The sequence below is a fragment of the Ochotona princeps genome, chromosome 32, assembly GCF_030435755.1.
Source record: "Ochotona princeps isolate mOchPri1 chromosome 32, mOchPri1.hap1, whole genome shotgun sequence".
NCBI classification, from domain to species: Eukaryota; Metazoa; Chordata; class Mammalia; order Lagomorpha; family Ochotonidae; genus Ochotona; species Ochotona princeps.
Genome location: NC_080863.1, coordinates 189,991 through 215,913, shown reverse-complemented (window position 1 = coordinate 215,913; position 25,923 = coordinate 189,991). Strand labels below are relative to the sequence as shown.

General features: G+C 39.9%; 1 protein-coding gene across 1 annotated transcript in view; it reads right to left on the bottom strand.

The window, feature by feature from the left end:
• The window catches only part of SPOCK3 (SPARC (osteonectin), cwcv and kazal like domains proteoglycan 3), a 145,939-nt gene that overhangs the window by 84,158 nt on the left and 35,858 nt on the right, over positions 1-25,923 (bottom strand). The window lies entirely within an intron of this gene.

Here is a 25,923-nt window from a genome sequence, read left to right as displayed (position 1 = left end):
AATACACCATTTTCAGAGAGCCACCTGTTACAAGAGCAAGAAGCACATTATAATCATGCCAGGGCATTCTCACGGTGATTACATGAATGTGCCGAGAGGCTGGGAAACATTTCATGGAATGTCTGTATTTAGTGTTTCTGATCCCACTAAAATTCACATAACAGGATAGGCTTTCTTAGTAACATTATTTCATCACTACAACTCAGGTAAATCATGAAGGACTACTGGTTCTTAAGCTACAACGCAGCAGTGAAAATCTGTTTGTGTTCTTGAAATGATTCCCACATTATGACAGTCTCTTCTACATGGCTTACCCTGTTCAGGGAAGAATCGTGAGCAGAATAGTTAAGCCAATACTTCTCAACAAAAAAGGAGGCACTCTTGTGTATCAGGGTCAGCATATGCTTCCAACATTAGATGACCACGTCAAATTTTTTCCTGGGGTGCAGGAACAATCCACATGGCAGACACGGTCCTTCAGACCCCCAAGTGTCCCAATCACTTCCAGGGAACATTCACTTTGGAATGTATCCTGGAACCCTAAGAGTGGTTTGCCACACTAGGTGTCTTTTTTTTTTTTCTGAAGAGTCTTCTATATTTTCAGACTCACCAAGACCAAAAATAGGATAAAACTGTACGAAAAGGGTAATTATCAGGAACAGATTCAACACCTTAATTCAATTTCCAGTGGTGAACACACAATCTCCACACCTGTTGTTCAACATTTCTGAGATCCAAATACCGTTCCACAAAATATAGTGTCCAGTTAAATTCTTAAAGATGAGTCTCAATAACATTTTATGACACAAGCAATTTAAGTGTTGTATAATTTATGGTTCTAATTATAATGAACTCTACACAATAGAAAACATAAAAACTATGCCCCATATGCCTATTAACAGAATCTAAGAGGATATACAACTTACAAAACAATAACCTTTATAAACAATAAAAATTTTATTATTTTAGGTATCTACTAGTAAAGTGAGCATATGCTTTATGGTGGGCCTTTTATATTTACAAAAATTAAAGACAACTCTAAAAGTAGGAAGTCAGAAAAGTGTGAAATCAGACAGTAGAAATCAGAAATTATAAGTTGTTATTAAATATTCTTTTCAATAACTGAATTTGGAATACTTGTATGTTACAATTCTTTTGAAAATATATCAAGAAATATAAATTTGCTCTCGCTGCTTTGTTCATACCACAGACTGAAATGAAAAAAATAACAATTTTGATATATTTGTTGAAAGTGATGTATGAAATGTGGTTGATTTTCTTAAATTGAGATTTAAAAAAAACTTTACATTTGAAACTCACCAGAAGTTTTTCACACTTAATGTATTTGAATTTATTTGATAATTTTTAAAATACGTGTCATTGATTGAGAAGGCAGGAGAGGGGGAATGAATTAATTCATGTTTTCCACCTTCTGATGCACTCCCCAAATGGTTGCAAGAGCTGACGCTGGTTAAGTCCACAATGAGGAGCCATGAAATCCAACCATGCGGCCCACCTGGGTGCCAGGGCCCCAAGTCCCTGGGCCAAGAGTGTTAGCACACAGCTGGTCCGGCAGGTAAACAGCTAGGACTCAAACCCGCACCCTGATATGGATGCTGCTGACACAAGTGGGGCTTAACCTGGTGCATCACAATGCTGGCCCCTCGTTCACAATTTTATAACATTGGTTTTGAAAGAGTAACATTTTTATCATTTAACTAACTAATTAGAAGGCAGAGAGATACAAATTTACAACTGTCATGTGCTGACTGAATCAAATGCTCAGGAAGTTGAAGGGTCGGCCAGAGCTGACTGCTCCTTCCACCACCCTTATGTGGGCAGCAGGAGCCCAGAGCTGGCTGCATCCCACAGCTCCGATGAGGGCAGCAGGAGCCCAGAGCTGGCTGCATCCCACAGCTCCGATGAGGGCAGCAGGAGCCCAGAGCTGGCTGCATCCCACAGCTCCGATGAGGGCAGCAGGAGCCCAGAGCTGGCTGCATCCCACAGCTCCGATGAGGGCAGCACGAGCCCAGAGCTGGCTGCATCCCACAGCTCCGATGAGGGCAGCAGGAGCCCCGGGCAGGGGCACTCCTTCCATGGCTCCGGATGAGGGCAGCAGGAGCCCAGAGCTGGGTGCTCCTTCCACGGCTCTGATGAGAGCAGCAGGAGCCCAAGTACTAGGTCTGTTACTGGGGTTTTATCAGCAGGAATTGGGAGCCAGGAGGTGGAGCGGGGAATCCAATCCAGGTCCTCTGACGGGGTCTGCAGGTACCCTAATTGGTGTCTCAGCCACTGGACCAAATGCCCACCCCTCACTAGAATTAATACAATTCAAAGATAAATTTTGGAAGGACAACTTTTTAAACATTCATTTTTCACAATTCTTTGAGTTTTAATGATTCCACATTTTCTACTGTTTTGCACTCACTTGTGTTTTTTTTCTAAGAGGAAAAAAAAAAGCTATAACCCCAAATGAGAGCACAGAAATAGAGATACCAAACAAAAGTACAAGATGTTCTTATCTAATTGCACCTTATAGCTGGAAATTGCCAGAACATTTTTAAGAGAACAAGATTCTCTTTATAACAATCCTGCGTACTAAAAGACAATATCTGTATTACCTATACTTAAGCTTTAATTCACCCTATCTAAATTACAGAACAGGTAATTCTTACTCCTTTCTCCTCAATAAAAGCAGCTGCAATCATCTGAGGACTGTACTAGTGAATGGAGATCTCTGGGTCCCTCTGTTCTTCTCCACTCTTTCCCTTCTTCTCATTCTCCCTCCTTCCCTCTCTCCTCTCTCAATTTCAAATAACAAGCAAGAAGTAAAACCGTTTAAAAGGAACAACATATGCAGGAATTTTAGATGCTGGCTCAAAAGACGTTATCAAATACAAAAATAAAATATCTGTGATTATCTGAAGGACACTCTGGAAACACTGAACTAAATCTTGTTTCTTTTCCCTACCAACTGCACAAGCTTTCAAAACCTTTAAAACTATTAACAACTTCTCAAAGTATCCTACAAAATTGTTTTGTCAGTATCCATTCATGAGGAATGACCTATATCCCTTGATAAAACCTAATTTATGCTCCCTGCTGTATTTTCTTTGAGCATTCCCAAATTTAATTACCTGGAATAAACTGTTCCTCTTGACAAGAAATTCTGTTTCTTGGTTTTAATTCATTTCTATATAAATTCAAAATCACAGATCCTACAGAAATAGGGGAAATCTTGATAGCCTAAGCATACCAAGAAAATGAATGCACACGGAGCATGGTGAAAAGTGGCATTTCGTTAGTATTTTAATCAGGAATAATATGCCAAGAACATCAACAGAAAAATAAAATCAAATGCAATAGCCAGTTTGTTTGTGAATGTGAGATTAATACTGCCAGTCAATTGAATCTTGTAAACGGTTCAGAACGTTGTTAATTACAGTCCAAGGGAAGGCAAATTCAATATCCAACATTTTCAAGCAAAAAGTAAATGAGACTTAATGTGTTGGCAACTGTAATGTGTTCTGAGCAGTGCCGAGCTACTTCATGCATTAGCATAGTTGTTTACGGGCTTATGATAAGATACTTAAAATGCAGCCAAATGTGGGCATTAAGTTAGATGAGGAGTGTTTACCCCTTTCAGAGGTGGGAGGCCATATGTGCTATACAGATAAAAGGATTTAAACAGTTGAAAAGGAGGCAAGTAAAGTAAAAACCCCCATGATGAAGACAGGAGCTTCTGCTTTCCTAGGGAGTAGGCAGTCAACGGCACTGCTGCGCAGGCAAGAGACGGCAACGTTGCCTTCCAGAGCTGCGGTCCACTCCTGCAGTGTGCGAAGGCTGACTATCTGCTGGCCTCCCATCCTTAGGTGTTTCCTCTGATAGCGGCTTCTGCACTTTCCAAGGCAGAGGGTGACTGCCTGCCAGTTGCCTTGCCATCCCAGTCCAGGCACCTAACCTCTCCCTTTTTTAAAGTTTCTGTATTTTATTAGTTTACGGTACATAGACTCTGGGATCTCACTCCCCCCCCCAACTCTCCTCCCCTCCTCCCACTGATCTCCCCTACATCACTACTACAATAGTATAGTCCTTCATGAAGTGTCGTACGTCCATCATTCTGTTCTTTAAGCCGACAGTTTTTACTAGTATGAAATGTCAGTAACTTGGGTGCTAATTAAAAGAGCCAGTTGTTTCTCAAAGTCAGTCCAAGTAAGAAGAAGAAAACATGTGCCCAATTTGGAATTTAGGAAAACAATCATAGAATTGTCATCGGATGCAAAGTCCACGGTCCATAAACACAGGTGTTTGCAAATATACACGGGCAGTCACCTTCAATAGCAAGACTCCTAAGTTTTCATTTTATGCCAAAAGATGTTGGAACCAGTTATAGCTACACAACCTTGGAAATTATGACCCTTGTTATTACCCTTCAGGCAGAGAAACATGGAGTATCACAAGTTCTAGCATAAGGAATTTTGCATGGGTTTACTTTTTATTTCAATTCCCTTGCAATATTTTCTTCTTTTGTATATTTTTCTTTTACTTTTTCTACATCGCTGAGCACACACGCACTACTAGTCCTCACTGTCACTGCGCAGCCTTGAGGCAGATGCACTCATGTGGACTGAAATCCGGACGGAACTCACAGGGTCCCAGGACATTGACTTGACAGCTACTCCGCCATCACCCTTACCCACATGGACACATCTAGCTTGAAATGTCATAGCAGTGACTGGTACTGCCTTTGGTCTTGAAACTGTCGTCCCTCGCCTCTCTGAGGAGGGAGTCACAGGGTGACAAACAACAGCAGCTTAGGGCCTAAAGTGTCCCTCTAAATTTCTCTATTTCTCATTGTCTTAGCTGAAAGTCTGAATGAGATTAATATAAATTACATATTCACTATCAGTCCTCAGTAAGAACTTATGCTTTCAGTTTCTTGTTAAAAATGCTACCTTAAGGGCCCGGTACAGTAGCCTGGAAGTTAAAGTCCTCTCGTTACAAGCACTAGGATCCCACATGGGCACCAATTCATATCATGGGGCCCAACATGGTAGCCTAGCGGCTAAAGTTCTTGCCCTGAACCGTGCCAGGATCCCATATGCGAGCCAGTTCTAATCCCTGCAGCCCCACTTCCCATCCAGCTCCCTGCTTGTGGCCTGGAAAAGCAGTCTAGCAGAGGTCAAGGATTTGGGACCTTGCATCAGCATGGGAGGCCCAGAAGAAGCTCCTGGCTCCTGGTTTCGGATCAGCTCAGCCCCAGCCATTGCAGCCACTTTGGGTGCAGTGGATGGAAGATCTTTCTCTCTGTTTCTCCTTCTCTCTGTAAATCTACTTTTCCCATAAAAATGAATAAACCCCTTTAAAAAAATTTTTAAATGCTGCTTTAAGTGGTAGCATGAGGCAGAAACATACCAAAACTAAGGCTGAACATAAACAAGAATTTATCTCATGAAAATTTTCCTGGAAATAAAGACAGTCCTACAAGTTCATTTTGCGTAGGAAAGTCTTCTTAAATGAAAACCCAGGGTGAGCCCCATCTCTGTGCTTTTTTGTCTAAAGGGATACAGGGTGATGAGTTTACTTCATGCCAGTTTATATGGGACTGCCATTTGACATTACTAGCAGTGACCTCAATAAAACTTTAATGTCAGCTCATACAGGCCAGCAGAATGTCAGGATTAAGGAAGTCAGAGGTGCAGTCCGCCCCGCAATCTAGAAAGAACAAGTGCCTCCTGAGCAATGACTGCAGGATCTCAGACGCTTGTCTGCAAAAGATAAATAGAATAGAATAAAAAGGCGAAAAGTCGTTTCCTTTTTCCATGAAATTGTCTTACTGGACAAAACTCAGGAAATTCTCCCCAAAAGTCATATGCCTTTCTAAATGTTAAATTTAAGTCAAGCGTAAACATTTTATCTCTACTTTCAGTGTTTTATCATGATTGTTTCCAAGAGGTCATGGATACGGCGATGTGGAATACTGGAGTATCTACCTCCTAAATTAATGGTGATTACACTCAAGCCAACAATTAAATCTCTATAGATGAAGGTCAATTTCTTACCTAATTGTGTCATAACTAATATGGAATTTTAGGATAAGGAGTAAATTGGGCTAATCTATGTACATTTTAAATTACAAAAATGCCTACCAAACAGCACAACTCTATGGCAGATACTGATAATGATGCTGATGATGGATAGAAATAATGGTGTTCTAATGACACATTATCACCATATCAACTTATGGATCTAAAGTAGGATGTCTCAGAAGTTAATTTGAGGCAAATTATTGTGTAACATAAGAATTTTCTAAACTTTGTGAGACAATCATTTTCTTGGTTGCGATGCTGAAAGTAGAGCTTTTCAAATTAATTTTATTTTGATGATGTTCACGTAGCATGCACATGTGGACCACCGGTTAGGGTGGGAGAGCTGAGGAGTGGGAGAAAGTAAAAGAGACAGCTGCTTGCAATCTCCTTTCTTCTGGTGTCCTGAGAAAGTGGAGAGAGAAGGGGAGGGGACTGCTGCAACATTCAAATGGAACAGAGAAACATGTTGAAATCCAAGCTTTGCCAAGAAAAATCCAGTCACAAGTTGTAGGGTGTGCTATAACAAAAGAAAGATCGATTTTGTATACATATTCTAGAAAAACAAAACCTATGGCTTTGTAAGCTATTACACCTTCGCCGTCTCTACCTGGGGAAATAGTATTCATTTTCAAGACATCTGCACATGGCAGCTCCTTCCTACCTCAAAGAGAACTAACTAATACTTTTTTCTTTTTACTCCATGAACACAAACTACATCTTTTTATGACATGAGTTATATCAAAAGCATGTTACATACTAGATGCACTTGGTAAAACAAAGCAAATGTTCAAGCTATCATGGTAAAGTACAAGAAAACGAACAGCATATTTAACCTAAATGGGTATGGGAAGATATCATTGGGTAACATCTTTTTACATCTTTTCATTAATGAATTGAATGGATTAAGTTACATTCTTCAACACATTAAATTTTAAACACTATAAAAACTCTATGCAGTAAAATTAACATTGAGCTCACTGATATTAATATCTTCTCAGAGTGCATGAGAAGTAAGATATTCTGCAGACTTAATCAAAAGAAATTATTTGTCCTTGCTTGCTACTACGAAATATGCCATATCATAATAAAATTTATTGATTTAACACTTGACTGTTTTTGACTGAATATCCCCTTCGAAACTCATGCTGCAATCTAATATCAAAAGATGGAGTGTGAGAACTTCAGAGAGCATCAGTCCTCAGGAGTGGATTGGTGGGGACCTCTGGAGGGAGACTGGATGCCACGGCAATGAACTCATTGTAAAGGCATTCTCTTGCCCCACTGTGTCTCATGTGGGCTGCTGTGCTCCCATGGGGTTGTACTGTAACTAAATCCCTGGCCCTAGGACATCCTAGGCCTATGGAAAGCAAATCAAACACATTTCTGTTTTGTGTAAGCTACCCAGCCTAGAACATTCTGTTATAATAGGAAAATTGTACTAAAAAGGACTCACAGATTCTTCGATCACTGATCAATAGATTAGACTGAGTTCACAAAAAATATTATTGTGGTAGTTCACACTGATCTTATTCCTGTCTTACTTTTTTAAAGGTTATTTTTATTGCAAAGGCTATTTTATAGAGAAGGAGATACAGAGGCTCACCTCCAAGTGGCCACAGTGGCCAGAGCTGAGCCAATCCGAAGCCAGGAGCCAGGAGCTTGCAATTTCAAGATTTAGCCACTGAGTCACGGTGTCAGGCTCTTCCTTTTATGACAAATAGATCAACAGAAGTTGTAGGCTTTGGAATCAGATCAGTTTGAACATGGCTCTGGTTTGTACCATCTGAGACTCACAAAAAATTTTCTTCAAATTTTGAGTGTATTATGTTTACAACTGATAATCGGCGAAAAAACAATAATCTGTATTTCACAATATCTTTGTGAAAATCAATTGGCTTTTATACTTTCAGGAAGTGTACTTAAACTCTGTCAATCTTTTTCATCTGGAAATACTCACTTTCAATTCTTCATTACTCATCTGCCTGCTGGCCTACACAAAAACGAACTTCAATCTACTCATTAAGAGGTTCCTGACCTGTGTATCCCTGAGACGAGCGTCCAAGCGAGAAGCAGGTGAGGGAAACAAACAGGAGCTTTTCCACGCCTGGTGTTTTGTTTTACCAACCTCAGAAGTCAACACTACATTTATTTAAAAAATTACACCGATTCCAACATGGATACAGACAGGAGAGAGGATAGAATGTGATCCAGCTGGAAAAGCAGGTATGCACACAGGACATGTTCCTACCAACAACACTGCCCACAGGATTCTTCTGCACATCATGTTACTTATGACTTACCTACATAAGACTAGACCAGGCAGGGTTTAAAGTAACTTAAATTCAAGCTTTATTGATTAACTATTATTTATTAAATTTAATTCAATAACCACAAAAATCCTATTAGGAATATGTGTTTATATTTCATTCTGTACTTCAGAAAATTGCAACACAGAGATCAAATCAATGACACACACACGAGCACACAGCTAGTACATTTTAGGGCCAGAATTCAAACCCAAGCAGAGAAGTCTCTTTCTCCACATTCTTGACCACTGCTTTATGATGCAATATTTCAAAACATGTGTCATCGCTAACATCATTTAATATGGTATGTGATGTTTTTGATATCTGTAATAAGCATGCTAATATCACAGTCAGAATCACTCATTGGAAATCTACTTCTTTCAGTTCCTATGGCAACATGACATAGTGCAAAAATCATATCTGGCTTCTGATGTGTTCCTCTCTCTACCGCATCCCACCCCCAAGTTGCTGCAACAAACATTACAACATTTCACCGCAAGTTACATACTGGGAATCATTCAGAATCACCTAAAAGTCCTCAGTGGTGAGCACCTGCTATCTGAGATTGCTTCTGCAGTAAACTGCCTGGAGTTATTGATTTTATTTCAAGCTATCATATACAAAGTAAACAGCAGCACTAACAGGGAAGATGGCTCATTTTCTCATGCTTCATTTACTTTCCAGGAGCTGAAATACACTATCATGGCAGAATTCTCTTTCAGAACACTGATGATCTAAATGAACACGTTCTGCCATTTTGCTACCACAAGGGTACCTCATTATACCCTCTACGATGTTCTACATACACTTTTTTGCTGTTGTTGTAGGCTCAGGAAAGGAGTATACTACATAAACCAAAACAGAACACATATGCCACCAACAGAGTCACAGTACTGAAATTTATCAGTAGTGTCAGTCTGGACCCAAACGTTGGAGTTTCGGATTCAGCTGTTTTGTGGTGAAGTTTGAGGTTTTGCATGCCTTACGAGTTTCCAGAAGACACAAATGCTGCTGGTCTGAGACTGCCTGGCAAATCATTGCAATACAGTGTATTTTGGTAATGGAATAACCAACTGATTTCAATTTGAAAGGCAGAGAAACCATGAGACAGAAGGGAGAAAAGAGATCTCCCACCTACTGATTGACTCCCCAAATAACTGCACCAGCCATAGTTGAGCCGAGCCAAATCCTGGAGCCAGGAACCATAGCCAAGTCTCCCCCAATGCGTGCCAGAAGTCCAATTATTTGAGCCCTCAGGGTATGCATGACCAGGAAACTGGAACCAAACTAAGGCCAACACCAAACCCCTGAGAAACAGAAAGCTGGTGTTGGAAATGGTGACTTAGCCATGGGGCCAACAGCCTGCCCCTTGCGGTTTAATCTTCTGAACACGATGGGAAAGGCCTCCAGGCTTGAATAACTTGCTCTTTTCAAACATGCAAGAATAGTTCACCATACAAATAAAATCCAAGAAAAATCGAGTTATTCAGGATGAGCCTTTTTGATTTCTAAAAGCCAACTCAAGTATTATAACTCTTCACACTTCAAAAGCACGTATACATGGCATCTGTCCACTACATTTCATGACGAATTCTTCTTTCACAGCTCTTTTGCTATTCAATGAGACCAAACATGTAAGTGGATGATTTTTGGTTGTTCAAGCAAACCAGCCTTCAAAAGTTCAGGAAATCATGTGTTATGAAAAAGCTATGCGTGGATGTCAAGGTTTTGGGCACACAACTAAATTTATCATCCAACACCATTCTTCCTTGAACATTTAATAATCTGCTGGTTCATCCATCCTATTCATGTTAAACTTGTATTAAATTATGAGGTGCTGATTAGATGAAGTGGAAATAAAAGGTAGAACTTCATGTTTTGTTTACGATAAAGAACTGAGGATAGAGGAAAGTATATCTAACTCATGAGGTGATACAACTGCTACAGAAAACTGAAACACAGTAACAACATTAACCCCTAAAAATACAAAAGCATTAAGCATTTTCCCATAAAACCCCAGGAAGGTTTTTCACAGGAGCATATATGAGCTGAAATTCATGACTGCAATATCACTACTCTAATTCATCTAAGTGTTTCCCTGAGTATAAAAACAAGACAAAACAAAAAAAACAAACAAAAAAAGAAACATTTTTGTTTTGTTTGCTTATTAACTCCATTAGCTCACAAACTGCTGTGTAACTGTTAAACTTTTCTATGGTCATTTATGTTTGAAAACTTACATTTTTTTTTTCAACAAAGTTTAACATTTAAGCCCTAAAGGCTACACTCCAAAATACACTCACACCACTGTTGGGAAATTCTGAAACCTCCCCATCTGACTTAAAGATTGAAACCAGCACTGTGAGGTACTGTGCTAAACCTGTGCCTGTGATGCCAGCATCCCAAACGGGTGCTGGTTCAAGACTTGGGAGCTCCAAGTCTGATCCAGCTCCTTCCTCATGCCAGGGAAGGTAGTAAAGCAGTGGGCCCCTGCATCCGTGTAAGCGACCCACAAGAAGCTCCTGGCTCCTGGGTTCATATTGCCCTGTTCCAAACACTGCAACCATTTCAGGAGTGCACCAGACAATGAAGCGTCTCTCTCTTCCTCATACACAAAGCTAAACTTCACATAGTTCTTTAATGAATAGAAATTTTTCCTTGATCAGAAGTTCTCCTTTTCATTGCCTTCTAAAATCACCAGTCTGTACAGGGGCATTTAAAATACTTACAATCCTCTGCCTTGGGGAAAAAAAAAAAAAAAACAGACCACTGGCAAATAATAAGCTTCTCTTCAGATCCTGTCAGTCAGTAACTGTGACTTTTCTTTCTTCTGTTTAAATGTAACCTTTTTGAATGATTCAGCTATCGCCTCGCAGACAAAATATTATTTGATCCTGTATGAAAGAGACTTTTCAAAAACAAGTGAAGGTTTTATCCACATTGAAGTACAATATGACATACTAACTGGTACATGACTTTCAATTCTGGACAGTTTGGTCTCAGCTCCCACAATAAGAACAAGAAAATCCTTTACAAGTATTATCTACAGTAATCCAGACCACACCTCTGTCTCATAACATGTGGGAGTTATTTATCCTCCCAGTTCTTAGGAATCTATCTTAATGCTACCGAAACGCAAATCTATCCCCTTCAAAAACAGGGAAGACCAAATCCCCACTAAAAATTTTCAGTGTTTCATTTCCCTCAACAGGTCATGTTGCACAAGGTGTGTTTTTGCAAAATCTCTAGCCTCAGTTCTGTCCAACACCATTTAATGTGGCCAGCTACACTGATCTCTCTCTCTCTCTCTCTCTCTCTCTCTCTCTCTCTCTCTCTCTCTCTCACACACACACACACACACACACACACACACACATTGCTCTCCCCTGAGTGTTACACTGGCTGATCGTTCATGAACAGTCATAAGCAGTTGGCAAATATTTCTTGCATCTTATATACATAAGGCTTTCTAGGATTTTACCTCCAAACATGTCCCCAGGTTTTGAAGTTATCATTCAGTATGTGAAGTTCAACTCTTCTTCTTAAAGCCTTGCATGATGATTCTTAGAATTCATGGTCAGTTTCTCTTTATCTTCAGTCTCTAGACCTAAATTTCTCATAATATTTTCTCTGATTGAAACCGACTGTCTAGTGTGAATGCTGACTTCCCTGAAGTCCCCTCTAACAGCGCCACGTGTCTTTATTACACTCTTTCTACAGTACTGGACATGGAGTAGGTTTCATTGTGGATTGTCCAGAATTGTTACAGGATAATCATTCTGAAGCCATGTTCCCTTCTCTCTCCATCATTCCTGAACACACCTTTGATTCCACGTCTGCTTGCTATACTCACTCTACATCTTATAATATTGTTTCGACTCTTTTGCCTCTATTTTCATTCTTTTTTTTTCAAACTTCATCTATTTTTATTGGAAGGGCAGATTTACAGAGACAAGGAGATACGGAAAGACTTCCATCCACTGGTTCACTCCTCAAGTGGTAACAATCACCAGAGCTGAGTCCATCTGAAGGCAGGAGCCAGGAGCTTCTTCTGGGTCTCCATGTGGGTATATGGTCCCAAGACCTTGGGCCATCCTCTTCCCAAGCCACAAACAGGGAACTGGATACGAAATGGAGCAGCTGGGACATGAACTGGCACCAATATAGCATCCCAGAACTCCAAGGGATGATGATTAAACAATTGAGCCATTGCGTTAGACTGTATTCTCATTCTTTGAATACCAACTTCGTGATCACTTCTCCACAAAAGCTCTTGTGGTCTCCTTATCCTCGTGGATGTTTCAGCACTGTCTGCCAGCGACTGGACCTGCAGTACTTGTATTCCACGTGCCTCTGCCAGGTACGCACTCACACCCACTGTTATGACGATGAGTCTGAAACATTTCACTTGCAGTCACCACCCCTCTGTTTCAACCTCCTCCATCACCTAGAGTGCATTAACTTTCTACCTTGAGATTAACCACAAATGGCTATTCACTCAAATGGCAATAGTTCTATCAGTGCTACCAGTAATACTGTAGAATTCAGTTATTAAACCAGTTGACACGTTCTTATATTCTTTCATTGAAAAGCAAGTAAATTACATATATCTGTGTGACTCTGCACCTGCATGGGAGACCCGGAAGAAGCTCCTGGTTGGTTGCTGGTCTTGAATTGGCTCAGCTCCAGTCACTGCAGCCACTGTGGAGTTGACCAGCAGACAGAAGATATTTCTCTCTGTCTCTTCTTCTAACCATAAATTGGATATGCCTTTCCAATAAAAATAAACAATCTTTTAAAAAGCAAAGAAGAAAAAGAAAAGTGCCTAACTCTATGTTCCCTGCAAGAAGCTTACTTATTAAAGGCACACATATACTGAAAATGAAAATTGGGAAAATACAGATCCTGCAAATGGAAACCAAAAGTGAGCTGGAAGAGCTCTAATTATCTCAGAGGCAACACACTTTAAATCAAAAACTGTCAAACAATTCAGCAAACAAGGCTTCTTTCTTTTACAAAAATAAAGACAAGCCTTTAGTCTGCCTAACAAAGAAACAAAAAACTATCCAAATTAATAAAATTAGTGAGGCAACAGCAGAAAAATTACAAAAGAGAAAAAAGTCAGCACAGTGGCCTACCCTCTGTCTGCCATGACTTAATAAAGAAATGGTGTGTATATATATCCACAAGGGTATGATATTCAGTCATAAAAATAACGAAATTATGTCAGTTCAATATAGTAATTTGCCACCACTGCCATTATCTACAATGCCAGGATACAGTTAAATAGCAGAATTTATTTAAATAAACATTTCATATACTTCACATTTGTATGAATATAACCGTATGTCTCCACCTTCTTCTCCCTCCTTTCACATATACCTTTAACATTTTGTGATGACATACTTTCAATCTCAACCTGTCAACTTCCCTCAAACGCATCACATTTTTGCGCCCCATAATTAAACAAATCAGAGAAAGCATTTGGAGTTGTGTTAGTGGCTTATTTCACCAAGTATAATGGTTTCCAGCTGATTCATATTTCATTATGAAAGATAGGGTCTCACTGCTGTTAGGACTAGGGTTTTGGTCCCCATCTACACTGGATCATGCCACCTGTAAACAGGGATAATTTGACTTTCTCTTTGAACTTTTTATCCCTTTGATTTATTTTCCTTGTTTAATGTCTCTGGTTACAACGTCCAGAACTATACTGAAGAACAATGGTGAGTGTGAACATTCTTTTCTGCTTCCAGATCTTCGTGGACATGTTTCCAACTTTTCCTCATTCAGTACCATGCTGTCTGTGGGTTTGTCCCACATTTCCTTGACTGTGTTCAGTATGTTCCGTATACACTCAATTTGCTTTAAGGACTATTGGTTATCTCAATAGATACAAAGAAAGCATGATGAAATATGGCATCCTTCCATGATAAGAACCTAAAAATAATTTAATATGTAAATAATTGATTTGCTTAAAATCTAAAAAAAGAAGTGTTAGTCATTTTCTCTAACATAAGTGCTATCATTCTAAATGAAAGAAGAAAAACATTCGAAAACTTAAAGATGGTGAAAATTTCTTCCCTGAAGCAGGCATAAAATGCAAACATGCAACGAACAGCACTGAGAGAGGAACCTGAGGCAGCTGCTGCTATGCAGCGACTCAGGCAGCCACTGGGGACACCATCATCCCTGTGACGGTGCCTGGGATCCCCGCATCCTTCAGATCCCAGCTTCCTCCTGAGAAACTCACCTTGTGGGCTAAGTAGCGAATGATGGTTTAGGTACCTGGGTCCCTGTCCACCTTGGGAATCCTAGACAGAGTTCTTGGCTTCCTGGCTTCAGTCTGGAGCAAGCCTAGCTGCTGTGGGCATCTGAGAAGTGAATCCATGGACGGAAATTATCTTCAGCTCAGTAACCTGACACCCCCTCTCACTGCACCTTTCAAAGAAATGAATGCATTTTTTTCCCAATATCTTTTCTAATTGCTCCATGTTGGGAAAAGTTGCTGTTACTTAACTGCTCACACCAAACCCTTCTTTTGCTCTTGAAGGAAAGTGACTACTCTTTGAATAGACTTACACACCACATGGCCTTCACGACAACCCAATCTTAGCCACGCATCATCTGGGCACTGATATGATGACAACAACTTGCCCCACCTGCCCTCGTCACAGAATCATTTCCAAGTAAGCTACAAAATACATAATTCACAAGTGCGGCTTAGTTTTTAAGATAGTAACTACCAAAACTTCACACTGGTTTATAACCATAACCTAAAAATCAACACCCATATGTATCAGCCATTAACATTTATTCCTAACAATTTGAGAAAAATATAATGTCATCATCACAAATGAGGTGTATGAAAACTGTTGCCAATGGCAAAAACATGTTGTAAATTTTTGGTATGATATTGTTGTAAGGGTTTATTTCTGGGTTCATAACAAGGGATTATAAATTGCATTGTCACTGTGTATTTTTGAAGCAACTTTCATAAAATTACAGTTTAGAAAAAGACACATTCTTGCATCATGTGTCAGTATGTACACCTTCTCATACTTCAGTAACTTTCAACACATAAAATGTCTGAGTGCAATATAATCCCCAATGAACATCACAACTACATAGATCTTCCAGTGAAACTTGCACCTCAAAAGGTAGAGTAGGCAGTATAGATTCATAGGCAACACAAAGTACCCTCAAAATCAGTTCTCTAAAATGCTACAAACACAGTCGTTAGTTCTTTGGATTTCATAGGTAATTTATAAATCAAAGGTTACTGACTTGCTGCAATTCAGGGTTCTGTCAGGGTCCCCCTACCAGGAAAGTTGAAAAGAACTACTGGGTGGGCTTTTCCTGGGGGTTGGGAGAGATGGGAGGCAGGTGGAATAGGATTACAGCAGGAAAACCAAGGCTCTGATGGGCTCTTAACAAAATTTCAAGTAACTAACATGTCTACAAACTATAAAAGGACAGACCGACAAGAGAAATCAGAGTTTTCATCACCCTCAATAACTTTCTTTTAAAATAGTTCTATTACAAACATTTTTCAACCAGTTCATGGCCAGTTGAAAGCAAAAATGGGGGCCCTGCGGCGTGGCCTAGCAGCTAAAGTCCTCGCCTTGAATGCGCCGGGATCCCATATGGGCACCGGTTCTAATCCCGGCAGCTCCACTTCCCATCCAGCTCCCTGCTTGTGGCCTGGGAAAGCAGGCCACAATGCGTTGGGACCCTGCACCCGCGTGGAAGACCTGGAGAAGGTTCCTAGCTCCTGGCATCGGATCGGCGCGCACCGGCCCATTGCAGCTCACTTGGGGAGTGAATCATCGGACGAAAGATCTTCCTCTCTGTCTCTCCTCCTCTCTGTATATCTGACTTTGTAATAAACATAAAATCTTTAAAAAAAAAAAAAAGAAAGCAAAAATGGGAGAGAGACAGGCATTATAGCAAATCTCTAAAAACTACTCTGGAATAAAAAAGAGAGAAAAGACGACATGAGGCACCAAGGAGAGATGTCACAAAAATCAAGCTGACATGCCTGAACCCTGGATTCTGTTCAGCGGGCTCTTTTAGAAACCAAGGTCACATACGTACTCCGTAAGCATCAACAAGGAACTGCTGGATGTGGACCCGCATCTGTCTTCAAGTGCACAGAAGCACCTCCAAGGACAAGGGGTAACTAGATTTCCTCCTCTATTATCAGTCTATCTCTGGATCAAGTGATTTGCCTGCTTGATTATATTGATTTTGTATCTTAGCAGCAGGTAGAAAGAAGCAATGTGGAAAGGTCAACATAGCAGGGGAAGAACTGTGAATCTTAGAGCAGTTATTGTAGGAACAGAAAACGCTCAGAGTCAATGTCACCGACCTGTGGAGACCAGTGAGCTTTCTCCCCTAGCACTTTAGACCAGAATCTGTCATTTTCATTACTGATTGATTTTTGCAGTACACTGCCACTTAAGACTCTTACTTAACAATTCTGAACACTGCTTTCTGCCCAGTAATCTAAATTTTGCTTTTTGACCTTATGTCCTTTTAAAAATGTTTATTTAATTGAAAGGCAGATTCTCGGAGAGAAGGGGAAAGACAGAGAGAGCTGACCCCGCGTCTTATGACTGACCAGGATGCACTTGTATTCATGGGGTATGTATAAAAGTTTTACTTCTAGGTTTTACTGTCACGTTTCACAAACTGGGATAAATACTAAACACATAGCTTTGGGTAAAAAGTTAATCATCTCAACCATACAGTCTCAATTTACCTCCTAATTATAAGATTAGAAAGAAACATCAGAAAGAGTGTAGACGTAACTGATAAAACTGTAACAGCAGAATTATTAAGAGGTTATAGGGTATGACTGGGAAACAGTCGTGGACAAGCTAAAAACTAAGGCTTAAGTCATGCTGATAAACTTAAGTGAAAAGCAGCATAAGGAAACTGAGGGGGGGAAAGATACAGAGCTGATACAATGAATCTGTAGGAAATCAGCAATAAACTGAGGGAGATAAAAGATACAGAGCTGATACAATGAATCTGTAGGAAATCAGCAATAAACTGAGGGAGATAAAAGATACAGAGCTGATACAATGAATCTGTAGGAAATCAGCAATAGACTCAGAATCCTTAAAAAGTCAAATTCTATGCACAGGGAAAAGCTAATTCCTGAAATTACATACAACTCAACAGGTTAGATTATCCCAGAGGCTGACAAATAACTGAATAAGAGTCAAATCTGGTATACTCTTGCCTGACAGATCCTTAGCAGTGAAACACAGTTTTGTCAGCCTGGTTCCATTTTGTCTAAGGTATCTTGGTGCTAGTCTCTGAGTTCTCTGTAACCAATCTCAACTCCCCACAAAGCATAAGATATTTACTATACGGGCCTTTATATAAAGAAATAACTCATGAATTAGACAAAAGGAATAATTTGGGATAATTGGGATATAGTTCTATAGATAATTTTCAGAATACAGCAGGAAAACAATTTTATAATGAATGTAGAGCAGAGACTAAAGTAAGAATGGGTCATTATAAGAGACTAGTTATGCACAATTATAGCTGAAGACAAAATGTTGAAAGTGACTTGAAGATCAAGAGAACATTTTTGGATAACACCTAGTTAGCTCAAGATACTTACTAGGACAGAAATGACCCACAACTACCTGGAAGCCCAATGCCAGATGAAATAAGAATGGAGAGATGAGCAGAACATGTGAGGCAACTTCTGCCACCAGGGGCTGGGGGAGCCCCAGTCACATTCTTCATCTGCCTGCCTCTCTTTCACAGGAGACTCTCTCTGAGAACCCAGTGGCCACAGGAGGAAGGCTGAAGAAGAGGCAGGAGAAAGCCAAGAAGCACCTGCAGAAAGCTGCAGAAGGCTGGGCCAAATAAAGAAGCAAGCTAGGAAAGCCCTGCTCTTGTATAAGACCTTCATGGAGTACTGGAAGCGAGAGACTGCTCAACCAAAGTCAGAGTGAGAAAGAGTCCGGGAGCTCGTACCTATCAGTACAGCTGAAGTGTGCATGCAGAGCAGGGTGGCCAGGGCTTTCCTAAGCGAAGTGTAGCACGGTCCCCAGGGATGCAGAGAACAGGTGGACAGGATGTCCACAAAGACATTGCTGGAGCTGCCAATGCAATGATTCACTCTATCAGCCCTGATTCACTGGAGGACTGATTACCTGTGTCTCCACCTTGGTGCTACAGCAGACAACTATGAACAACAGAAGAATAGTATCTACTACTCTTTTATACAAAATAAGTGGCCTGCAAGATGCTGCCTGTAATTGGAGGCAGTGGACCCCTGGGGTCAGATCAACATGTCAGTTCTGTCTTCCTTAACAAAAATTTCTCCCCAAGAACAGTGCTCTCCCATTTGCCAGCACATGTTTTTCCTTCTTATGTAAATATGATTATAATTAATCCAAAATATAAACTGACTAAATCCAGAAGCTAAAGGGAATTTTCAGGCTTACATAACATAATGAGAACCACACATCTTACTTAAAAGCTTTCATACAAAAGAGCTCCATAAGCATTTATAAATCCAACATAATTATTTCCTTACTTTTTTTCAATTATACTTCTGTTTGTACTCAACAAATGTCTCTCTTTAAAGTTCACCCTTAATTAAACAAATCCATCCTACTGATACCTAGAATGTTCCATATTACTCATTCTCTATGGCTATAAATTCTGACTTGAAATATTCCTGTGCAGAGTTTATGGCTGAAGAGATGGTCTCATTTATTTTGACTGTGTCTATATTTTATGATTGCTTATGTAGCATTTTTGATGTTAAAATTCATGTCAATGAATCCTTCTGCCTACCAGCTGCCATCATAGTTGAATCCCAAATAGACAAATTGCTCAGATTCCATGAACCAGCTATTCTTGAAAAAAGCTTCATCAAAGTGGCATCATGCTATTTTACAAGTATGGTAAGCTCTTTTTCTAGCAGAAAATAAAAAAAAGGACAGCTAGGCATTTGTTGCTCAGAAAGCATAAATGCTGGTCTTTCTGGGCAATCTGATACTTATTCCTAAATCTCAAATGTCAATGGAAAATCTATAAGAAGGGATTTAATATAATCCACATCAACTTCCCAATTCTTATCACTTCATCTTTCCATTATCTCCTTCTGGCCCAAGTCCTTCCTAGCTGTACCTTGACTATTTCAGGCTCTCACATGACTCTGTGCAACCAACCCAGCCCTTCCCTATCACCAGCACAGCGAGCTGATGCATTCATAGTAGAGTTCATGCGTCATTCACAAAGTCCAGCCCACTGCAGTTCTATGCCCTTAACTAGGAGAACAGAAGAAAGACAGCTTTTTCTTCTGTCTCTGCAGAAATACCAGAATGATTTGTAACAGCAATTGTGGAGTTAATCGTCATTTCCTTTGTCTTGGAGAGACAGCTGGCTCAGAAATCAGTGGGGAAAGGGACCTCCAGGAACACACAAAGGATGTGTCACAGCAACAATGCGCAAAAGCATTTCTACCAAGTTCATCTCAGAGCAAGTTCTACTGGACTTCGGAAAGAAATGTCTTTAAATGGTCTTCATCGTTACTCCTGCTGGGTTACTGAAGGATTTCAGAAAGAATAGCAATGGGTAATATTATACGTCATTATTTAAGCAAATAGCCATCTCCAGAATACTTCATGTTGACATCACTGAAAGAATCACACACACAAAAAAAGCTTCCATTAACACCAGGAAGAATTGCCCACATACAAAAAACTACCAACATCACCTGCTGGTGAGGTTGTGGGAAAAAGGAACCCTACCACTGCTGGTGAGATTGCAGGTTGGTATAACCACTATGGGAGTCAGTATAGGGAACACTTAGGCAATTAAAAACTCCACCTACCATATGACCCAGCAATATCACTTCTAGGAATATATCCAAAAGACTTATTACACAAGAAAGCAACTTGTACCCCAATGTTCACTACAGCACAATCTACAATCACAAAACCATGGAAACCACCTAAATGCCCATTAACAGAGGACTGGATAAAGAAACTGTGGTTCATCTACACTATGGAATACTACTCAGCTATTAAAAAAATACAATTCTCTGTGGCCAAATGTGCCAAACTAGAGACCACTACGTTAAGGCAGATGAGCTACTCCCAAAAGGTCAGATATCATATTTTTGCTCTAATATAAGATAATATTATGTCAAATCTAGGGATATTACATGTGAATTTTACCTTATGTCACTTCCTACTTACCTGTGCCTTTTTTAATAAGATCTTGTGATGTAATTAATTGATCAAGCAGCCATAAGACTGATTGTTTACAATTATTTGAGATGGTTAATGTTTCTTTCATCACCATAACTGCTACTACCCATAAATAATGAAGATATATTCCTTATTGTACCTTCATTAGGGCCTTGGGATACAAGAATGGACTCACAACAAAATGACTAAAAGTCTCCTACATGGTTGGGAGACACTCCAGTGGCAGCATGATGGACTTGTGAAAATTCACAAAAGACGCCCATTGTGAGAGTGGAGGGGAGAACAGAGGGGAGTGGAGGGAACTTGGGGGAGGCAGAAGGAAGACCCAAGCGCCAACTAAACTGTATCAAAAAACAATTTAAAAAAAGAAACAGAAAAATACTTCCATTATACAGCAGAAACAGGATTTAATTAAAAAGGTTAACATAAAGAATCTGAAAATTAAGATGCTGTAACTAAGTAGTGTCTGCAACAATGTCCTATTCCCTTTCAAAGAATTCTTAGAAATCATCCCTAAAGTACGATCAACCGTTCAAGGAGCAAGATGGGAAGTAGAGCAGCTAGGAAATTAACCAACACCCACATGGGATGCGAGAGCCACAGGATAGAGGATTGGCGTGCTGCCCTACAACCTCACAGCCCCCAATTAACTTTTTAAAATTAAGAAATACACTTAAAGTTCTTAACCTTGAACTAACTCCATGGGTTTCAGTAGGGTATTTCTGACCCACCTGGGAAATGTCACATACAGTGCATTATACAACACCTTTCTTCTGGACAATTATCCTCCACTCACACATGCCCAACACTTATACTACAGATTGAGAATCCTAAACAGCATGCCTCTGGAAATGTCACCGTAATGAAATTTTGTATCATTGCTAAAAGACAGCTTATTTCACCAATATTTCATCGTCATCCGAAGTTCATTTTGCCTGCATTTCTTTCCGTCATATCAATTCCACTTCACTGAAAAATTTTAAAGGAAGTAAGAGTTTGCTAGAAGCCAAAAACTCATTATGAAATTTTGCTGCAGGTTTTCAAAATCCAGCTACGTCCTCTATATTACCTAGCCCTTCCATTTGAAATGGCACAAGCAGGGAGTTTGGTTAGCAGCTGCGATGCCTTTGGGATGTCTGCATTCCACATCAGGCATCCTGCGTGTGAGTTCCGGCCTGGCTCCTCGCACCAGTGTCCTGAGAACGCAGTCCGGGAGGCATCGAGTCCAGTCACCGACTTGCACTCCCTTTCTTCTCAAACACATGAAAAGTCGAAAGGGCGAGTGGTCACGCTGGATCAGACTCCAGGTTCTCGCCAGCCACCTTGGAGGCCCGTGCTGAGCTCCACACTCCTCTTCAGCCTCATCTCAGCTCCTGCCCTCTCACTTGGGGAGTGAGCAGGAGCTCTCACCCTCATCCTTATTCAATCTCATTCTCTCTCAAATAACGTTTAAATTTTCAAGATAATAAAACTGCTAAAGATGTTTGAGTATTCTATAAGTGTAAAAATAATCTGCAACTACACATCTTTTTACAAATTAATATTTATGGGCCCGGCACGTTAGCCCAGTGGCTAAAGTCTTCACCTTGCATGTGCTGGGATCCCATATGGGTACCAGTTCCAATCCTGGCAGACCCACTTCCCATCCAGTTCCCTGCTTGTGGCCTGGGAACGCAGTCAAGGACGGCCCAGAGCCATGGGACACTGCACCTGCGTGAGACCAGGAAGAGGCTCCAGGTTCCTGGCTTCGGATCGGCGCAGCTCCAGCCGTTGCAGCCACTAGAGGAGTGAACCAACAGATGGAGAATCTTCCTCTCTGTCTCTCCTCCTCTCTGTCTCTCCTCCTCTCTGTATATCTGACTTTCCAATAAAAATAGTAAAAATAACTCTTTAAGAAAACAAATTGATATTTACATGGATCTTCAAACTTAAAGGTATCTGGTACTGGCCAAACAGCTATAAAGAATAAACACAGGAGGACAAGAAAAATAAATTAGGCAAATATGCTATAGCTTTTATTTTTTACTTAAGTGCTAAATTTTATATTTAGAAGAATTAAGTTTTAAGAGTTAAAAATATGATATAAAAGGGAGAGAGACTCAAAATATTGAAACATTATTATACTAGAGTCTTCTACAACAGGCCTTTATGTCATCACTGTCAAAAATTAAACCTGCTCTGGATTTAGACACAATTTTTCAGTTTTCCAATAATGAAAAAAATGCCAAAATACCAAACGTGGCCAACATTCAGGAAACCCCAAATGGGCACTTGTCAGGAATGTGGTGCATGCCATTACTGACTTGGAAGCAACAATTCATCCGGCTCTTGGTTCCTGTCCCGGCATAAGTGTGGTCGGCATTTGTTCATATGCACAGGGAACGGCTCTCCTGAGCAGTCAATCTATAGCTCCATCATGAACCAAGTAAATGATCTCTGAGACTTCCTCAGCTTGGAGCCAAATCTCGGGTAGTTTTCCTTCAGAACTTCAGGCATAACAGGTGTGAACAAAAGCCTAGGAATATTACAGGTTTCATCGATTTCAATTTTAAAACTCCAAAGGGAATAAGAGCAACAAATGCGTAGGAAAATCCTATTTCCTTATCTTATTTAATCTTTGAATCTATATTTCACATCTTCCCTGTAGATACCACACAAGATAATCAAAGAAATGTAATTGAGGTAAAAGGTCGGCAGCAAATATTACTATTATATTTACTTTCTATTTTTCCATACAGAAGAAGCTCAATAAAGGTGAAATATTCACACATGCAAATTGAAAGAACTACAGAAAATGCCACCATGTATAAAAGACAAAACTAAAAAACAAAAATGTCAACGGTATTCAAACCTAATAAACAAAAAATGTCAACAGTACTCAAATATTAGGCACATACCAAGATGAAACCGATTAGTGAAACCATGGGAACCAGTAGTTAATAGAGCTGACACAATCCAAACATCCTTGGTAGGAATTCGTCACAGTCTTAGAGGACGAAGATAATAGGGTCTTTGAACAGAGTTGTATCTTCACATGATGTAATGGTATGAGAGCTTATTAGACATTACAGGAAAAATGCTAGTCTCATTCAATAAAAAATAGACATTTCAAGAAATTCTTACAAGTTTTATTTGAGGATGTGGGATAAAAAACAATTTTAAATTTTTCTAATTTCTGACACCAAATCCATAAATACCAGACCTACTCAGTCTTCCCAGTGAAAGGCCCAATGATGTTGTTTTGAATGCGTAACAGAAGCACACTGTGTCAATAATGAACTAATTATATATGCAAGTAACATTCATTTTTGTTTAGTTTGGTTTACAATATTTATTTAGTTGAAAAGCAGAGTTACAGAAAGACAAAAAGAAGAAACAGGGACATAGAGCCATCTTCCAACTACTGCTTCAGTTCTCAACTGGTTGAAAGGTCAGGTTGGGCCAGGCCAGTCAGGGGCATGGCATTCCTGCCAGCTCTCCCATGTCTATTTAAAAGAAAAACATGAAAACATGTAAAATAGAGAAACTGACATGATTAAATTGTATAGATTGGAGATACACATTCTAATCAAGAAACAAGGCAAAAATTTGGTTAAATTTTTGGTTAAAATTTGTTAAATTTGGTTTAATTTCTAGAACTTAGAAACAGGAATTGAAAATGTACATAACTGGAAAATGCATATATAAGAACTGAGCTATCTAGTAAGATTTTGTATTTAAATCCCATGCAATTATTTTCTAACATTGTGAGGAAAGTTGATTGGAGAGTGAAATACTACAGATCTGAAAGACACTGAAACACAAGCGGAAGCTATCAGAAATTCAAGACAACAAAGCAATCATGTCACTCCAAAGAGGACTCAGAATGGCTAGGACAGGAACTCCGACCTGAAATGCATCAGGAAAACCTCCCTTGCACAGAAATCTCCACCACTAAGTGCTAATATGTGGCATCATTAGCATTACTAATAAAAAAGAGTGAAAACAATGAATTCTAGAAACCGATTTATAGAACTTCATATGGCTTACCTACTTATCTGCTGAGCAGGTAATAAACTCGCAGCAAATAAATTACTATTCATCACAGATGAACACAGGCAAACTTGGAACCCACATATGCACATGGTTCTTAAAACAAATAAAACACAAAAAAATGACTGTCATAAAAGCAGTGGAACATGCCCCAAACACCTGGGCTCCTGCCACCACAAAGGCCCAGATGGAGTTCCATCTGTAGAGTAAACCAGCAGATAGAAGATCTCTCACTCCTTTCTCTAGTGTTTAAATCCTCATCTTGCTTGCACCAGGATCCCATGTGGGTGCCAGTTCCCATCGTGGATGCTCCACTTCCCATCCTGCTCCCTGCTTGTGGCTTAGGAATGCAGCAGAGAATGGCACAAAGCCCTGGGACCCTGCACCCATTTGGAAGAACCGAAGGAAACTCCTGGCTCCTTGCTCCTGACTTCGGATCAGCTCAGTCTGACCACTGTGGCCACTTGGGGAGTGAAATATCAGAACTTTCTGTTTCTCCTTCGCCCTGTAAATCTGACCTCCCAATAAAAATGAATAAATCTTTGCAGAAAAAAGAAGACCTCTCTCTCACACACACACACACACTGCCTTCCAAACACATTTTAAAGTAAAAACTTATATTTTATCAAATCCTAAAATGCTATTTCCTTCGATATTGTAGAGAATGAAAAGCACTGTCCTATTTAGTATTCTTAGGGTTAAGAAGGGAGCGTTTCATGATAAGCCATTGTTATTATTTTTTCAAATAAGAAACTGATGTTCCTATATTTGAAGACTTTCGAATGTGACCGTGAGTTCCGCCACAGGCAGCAGGCACACATCTTTTCAACAGTACCTTAAGGCCACAGCAGACTTGCTTCTATGCCAACGTGTCTGATGGCCTGCAACTTTCTCCCTTTGTACTGTGCTGAAAGGGAAACTCGAGTGTCAGTGATACTGGTTCCACATTCAGCTCTCAAACACAGGGAAATTGTGAATTTCTTAGCAGTCTGTCAAAAGTTCATGAGCTCTGTCAGAGCTTTTGCATTTTTATAACTCTAGTTACATAAGCACCTGTAAGCCTTCCCAGCAATCAGTTTCCTGGGCACTGGCTAATAGTGTTCTGTCAGACGGCTAATATTTATGACAGTTGAAGGTAAATGGTTTGTTGAGATGTGGCCCCTCAATTCTCAATTTCAACCCTCAGCAGAAGAACAGAAGTTTACACATTTCTTTTTTAAAGCATTTAAAAATGTATGCATGGGA